The sequence below is a fragment of the Silurus meridionalis genome, chromosome 23 (assembly GCF_014805685.1).
Source record: "Silurus meridionalis isolate SWU-2019-XX chromosome 23, ASM1480568v1, whole genome shotgun sequence".
Lineage (NCBI taxonomy): Eukaryota > Metazoa > Chordata > Actinopteri > Siluriformes > Siluridae > Silurus > Silurus meridionalis.
Genome location: NC_060906.1, coordinates 6,685,912 through 6,692,628, shown reverse-complemented (window position 1 = coordinate 6,692,628; position 6,717 = coordinate 6,685,912).

The following is a 6,717-nucleotide window of genomic DNA, read 5'->3' as shown; positions in this document are numbered from 1 at the left end:
ACCAGTCTGCCGTTCCTACTGCACACTTCACTGCTGTCACACTGTCCTCATACATGTCCTGCACCACCCTCACATACTTCTCTGACACACCTGACTTCCTCATACAGTACCAAAGCTCCTCTCTTGGCACTCTGTCGTACGCTTTCTCTAAATTCACAAATACACAATGCAATTCCTTCTGACCTTCTCTATACTTCTCCATCAACATGGGGTATATCGGTAGGAGAATGCTGAGGATGGAGCCACCAGGAAGGAGGAAAAGAGGAAGGCCAAGGAGGAGGTTTATGGATGTGGTGAGGGAAGACATGCAGGTAGTTAGTGTGAAAGAGGCAGATGTAGAGGACAGGAAAGAAGTAGTAGTAACAAATTATTGGTCACTTTCTAAATAATAAAATTATAGTGCCTAAAACAACTAATTATATATATATATATATATATATATATATATATATATATATATATATATATATATATATATATATATATATAGTTTTTACTGGTGCAAATATGTTCTTACCATCACTAATGTAAAATATGTTCTGTTCGATGCAGTAAATGTGCCTGATCAGCAGGTGGTGCTGTTGTGAAGGAGAAGGGGGAAAAAAGCTCTTTAATCCTGATATTGCACTCATCGTTTGGTTGCAGTTTCACAATGAGATTTTAATGGTAATAAATATATTATTAATATTTTCATTTTTTTTTTTTTATAATTTATAGCCACCATGGTAAACGTGAGAATCGTGACTGTGTAATGTGATTTTATTTTGTACCTTTATGAAAAGAATTATGGGGGATTTTTCTTGGTGAAACACACTTTAGAGTGTGTTGCAAAAGCAATTTAATGCCACCAAACTTGGGTCCCATCAATCCACTGAACACGGTTAACAGCCATCTGAAGCCTCAGCAATTGTTAATTTTGCAGCTGTAGCTTCTATTGTCTTAAACACTTTTTTGGTGAAATTCTCACTTGCACATGGTACCTTCTCACTGTGGCCCAGAATCATATGTGCTGAATGAGTAATACATGAGAAACACAGGACATGCATATTTCCTACTCATTTACAATTTTCTCCCCATTCACAACAATTATAAAAGGGGAAAAAGACAAAGACCAGGAAACTATGTATTTTTTGAGACCAGGTCCAATTTCACCATTCTGCACTTGTGAGACTGGTTCGATCCCATCACATCCCTTACAACCAAGAAAGTCTTTTTTAACCATTAGAGCAGGCTGGTGGATGTTCTGCAGCAGAAGCAGAACTTCTTCTGGACTCTGCAGCATTGTGATGGGGTTTTTTTTGTCTGAAAATTAATGATTTATTACATAAATATGTTTTACTCTGCATTAGATTGCATATTATTTCCGGTTTCAAACAGTTCAAATGGCGCAAGTGTGGTTTCAGGCCCAGCCACAGCTGGAACAAATATTCTCCTTTTCTTACAGTACCCTGAGTTAGGATTTCTTCTCCACCTGGTGGTGGAATGTAAATGATAGGTGAGGATGGACAGGATTAGAAATTAGTTTATTAGAGGGACTGTGCAGGGAGGATATTTTGTAGACAAGTCGAGTTAGGAGGTTTGGTCATCTGCAGAGGATGGACATGGGGTATATCGGTAGAAGAATGCTGAGGATGGAGCCACCAGGCAGGCCAAGGAGGTATGGTTAAGTATTTAGACCCTTTGGCGTTTGACACAAGTTTTGCACACCAGGACTGGGGGATTCTATGCCATTCTTCAGTGCAAATCCTTTCAAGTTGGGTCAGGGGGTCAGGTTGGATGGAGAGAGTTGGTGGACAGCCATTTTCATGTCTCCTCAGTGATGTTCAAAAGGGCAGAAGTCAGAGCTCTGACTGGAGCACTCAGGACATTCAGCGATTTGTCCCTAAGCCACTTCTTGTTGTCTTGGCTGTGGGTTTAGGGCCATTGTCATGTAGGTAAACTTTCACCCCAGACTGGGGTCTTGAGATCTGTGAGACATATCTGCCATCATCATGCTTCACTTTAGGGTTAGTTTTGGGCAGTTTATAAGCAGTGACTGATTTCCCAATTAAATCTTGCATTGATTATATGTCAGTAGTAGAATTTTGTAAACACTGAACAGTCTCGTGCCACAGTATCTGAGTGAACTTTTGATAAATTATGATCCATCATACCTACTTAGATCAAAAGTTACAGGCTATTTGTTGGTACCTAAAATAATGAAGACTACAACAGGGGCCAGATCTTTCTCTTATAAAGCCCTAAAGTTATGGAACAGCCTTCCAACTAGTTTTTGGGACTCAGTCAAGGCTGAAAATGTATTTATTTAGTCAAGTCTTTTATCAGTAGGTCCTCTTTAGGTTTTCGATCTTTCCTCTATGGAGCCCTAACGTATACTCTGATCCCACTGTATACACACGGTATTTTACAAAAAAACACAAACAATGAGAATGCTTAACAATCATTATTTCTGTATATATCCTGCATATAGTACAGTGGTGGGCCGTGCGTTTGGTACGTGGGCCTTTAGTGGGGACTTACCCAACTTAATCCACCTCTTAATACCACCATCACGTCGCAATTATAGAAACCATCAATACCATACAAAAAAACGCAATATAACAGTGCATGGCATTACAGAGAGAGATGCATTTCACATATAGAGGGTGAATACCATTTTACTAAAGCAAGAAACCCAGTAAAGACTCCAAACCTCTATATTACAACCGCAACTGTGCACCTACATCATCTGGAGCAGTTCAAAATCAATATTTGTCTAATAACATGACAAAAACATTAAAATGTAAATAAAATACACCTTACTCACCAGAGATGCAGACTCATAATTTGCACTCAGAGGCTGTAATCCAGTGGTACCACTCGTATTCACTCGTCTGGAAGTGGTGAACAAACCCTTTCCAGGGCTGAGACAAGCTAGCTAGGGGTTGGCCGACCTCCTCACGATGTCTCACTTTTCTTCAAAATGTATTTTTAAGTATGTCCGAGACCAAATTAGTTTCTCTTCCTCCGTAGGCATAAAAAAATTCTAACTCTGATGTATTTATGTGTGCAGAGCTACACACGTGTTTTGCCAGTCGATTGGTTAAAGAAACAGAACTATTTATTAAGGAGACTATGGTAAAAACGCCATCAGTACAGACTTTGAAGGCTCTGGGCAGATTAGATTGACATGGCAGCACATAGAGGCTGAAATCTGATTTGACAAAAAATCTAACATCCACATATACGAAATGAAGAGAATAAACTGTTGGGAATAAATTAATAACATTTCATGGAACAAATATTAGAATTGATGTTGTAAATGTAGTTCAGTGCTTCGGATAGTGTTTAGGCCAGCAGAGAGGGCTTTGCTGGCCCTGACTGCCCACCACTGCTTTTATACAACCTTATTACCGCTTTATCCAAAACTGATTTATCTAAAACTGCTGTTCAGACAATGTGTAATGTAAAAAAAAAAAAGTTATTGAATCGAACTGAATTTCCTCCAGACATTGGAGGCACTGGGGAGAGTGTTCATCTAGCCACTCAGCCATAAAGCTCAGATCAGTGGAGAGCTGCAGTGATAGTTGTCCTTCTGGAACTTATATATATTACAAAAACGGCCTTCTTCCACTTATATATTTCTAAGCTAAGAAACATGTTATCTATATCTGTTGAAGAGTGGCCCGTCCACGCATTCATGACCTCCAGACGGGACTATTGTAATGCATTACGAGGTGGATGTCCTGCATCATTAATAAACAAGCTACAGTTAGTCCAGAATGCAGCAGCCAGAGTTCTCACAAGGTCAAGAAAATATGATCATATAACCCCAATCTTATCATCCCTACACTGGCTTCCTGTTAAGTTTCAAATCCACTACAAACTACTGCTACTTACCTACAAAACACTAAATGGTTTATCTCCCATGTATCTCTTCAGTCTTCTAACACGCTACAATCCATCACGCTCCTTCAGATCTCACATCTCTGGACTTGTAGCAGTTCCTAGAATAGCAAAGTCCACTAAAGGTGGTAGAGCATTTTCACATTTAGCTCCTAAACTCTGGAATAGTCTTCCTGACAGTGTTCGGGGCTCAGACACACTCTCCCAGTTTAAGTGCAGATTAAAGACGTATCTTTTTAGCAAGTTCTACACATAACACACATCACATCATAACCTTGTGCTCCAGTACATCTGATTACATGCACATTATCAACTTGTGCTGTTAATATCATGAACAGCAGCTACGCTAATTCCTCCCCACTGCTTCTCTTTCTCTCCCCATCCCGAGACATCCTGAGGTTGCTCCAGCCCCAGTCACATCCCACCTCATAAAGATTGTGGACCTTTAAAGACGTAGATGCCGACCCCAGAACATCCCAAACCATCTAGAGACGTACCTTCATCATCTGGACACCATTTCATGTAGAGTTGGGACACTGGAACTCTTTGTGTGTTTAAAGGCTCTGGCATGGAGACGCTGGTGTAGGATCTGTGATAATTGCAAATGTTGAGCTATTTTATGAGTTGCTCAGTAGCTCCTGGTTCCAAAATCTCAAATGACTGTATAAGACTTTAGAAAGAAAATTACTCATAATCACACATTCCAGTGCTCATGAAATTAGCTCTCACTCTCCAGTGTTCTGGATTATTTATAGATTTATGATCACACTCTTGATGTCACCCAAATGAGGATGGGTTCCTCTTTTAAATCTGGTTCCTCTCAAGGTTTCTTCCTCATAACATCTAAGGGAGTTTAATCAATAACCTTTTCCACAGCTAGATTCCAGTCAAGACACATCTCAACAACAGTCAAGTGTTGTTGCAAAGGGTCTGGATATTTAAATACATGTAATATTTCAGGTTTTTTTTTTTTTGGAAGCAGTGCAGCCAAGAGAAACGCTATAAAATGAAGAGAATATACTGTTGGGAATAAAAAAATAAATAAACTCCAGTAAAAGTAATTTTATTGGCGGTTTGCATTCATAAGTAGAGCATTGCTGCCATCTACTGTACTAATGGATCAGAGACTTATATCCCTATTCCTCAGACCAAAAAAAATGCCCTGATGCACACATGCCGGCAATTAAAACCGTCCGTGTGGAAACATAGCCAAAGATTCGTTTGGTGTAATGATGATTTTTTATAGAATTTTTTAAGAATATTTTGTCTTCATGCTCTATGTTGAGTTTGGTTCATTTAGAACAGATACAAATGTGCGATTAAGTTTAAGATACAATTAATCATGATTAAATATGTTAATTAAGGTCTAAAATATATGTATTATATATGGTTGAATTACCTTTTGATCTGATCTCACCGTTCTGAGTCTATCAGTGTGGAAGTGTGCATCATCAAAAGTTGGCAATACTTTCCCTCTTTATTGCATAAACATTCAATCACACTGTAATAGCGTCTTGGATTCAGGTCAGATATTTCTTTCATAAATAAATATAAAAAAGATAAATCATTCCTACTGTATATATACAGTCTTTGTCTGATACATCTGATACACCTGCTCACAATGATCAGTAACTGCTGCACTTTAGATAAATACTACTTTTCCATGTGTAGATTTGAATGTTTCAGGAGAATGAGATCTGATTACATTATGTACGGATCATGACACTGTTTCAATTGTTCCCATGTTCTCCTTTGCTCGGATTATATTAGCGATGCCTCACACTATGGTCTGAGTACATAGTGATATACGTTTTGTCAAGTATTTCCTTTCTTTATAGAGGACAGCATGGGTGGGGTCAGCGGGCAGTATACGTGTGGGATACCTGATTGAGGATTTTATTATCACATGGAGGTTGAAGGTATATGATAGGCTTTAGCATAAACAAGTTACATTTTTTCAGGCCATAGACAGTACATGCAATGACACACGCCAGGTCTGGATTCACTGTGCTTGATTATTCCGCCCAAGGATTTTGGCTAACGAGAACTTCATTGTGATGTGGATGGAGAAACTGATGCCAAATGGAAATGGCAGCAAAAAAAATAAAAATATTGGTCAATATATAATCAGTCTTTCACAGAATGCCAGGTGAGAAATTAACCTTTTTTTGTAGGTAAATATTTTGCTTTGATTAAAAAAAATTTCATGATCTGATTATATATTTTGCAAATTGAATCATTTCTTTTTGTAATTTCTTTCTTTCTGTAAAACATTTTTTTTTCTTAATAGTTTTATAGTATATATATATATATATATATATATATATATATATATATATATATATATATATATAATTTACTCTACACTATACTTATTTTTATACTTTATATTTATATTTTTATTCATTTTATTTTTCATATTCTATTTCTATTTCTACGTACATGTTAGACAGTCGTAATAAGCATTTCACTACATACTCTGTATGAATGTACATGTGACATCAAATTTAATTTGGTTTGTTAAAGCTGCTTTGGGACCTTATCCTTTTTTCCAAAAATGCTTTACAAATAAAATCGAATTGAATTTCAGCAATTCATTTTTGATTTGGTTTAATGAATCTATTTTCAATACCATTTCTGTTGTGTTTTGTGTCCCACAATGAAAAAGAAATAAATATTCCTATGATATTTAATGCGTAAGGAGTTCTAGGAACCAGGAATTTCTTTAAAGTTAAACACTGCAAAAACACCTGATCTTGTCAAAACTTACAATCTTATTTCTAGATATAAAAATCGTATCAATCAGATTTAAAGAAGAAAATGATTTGCAAG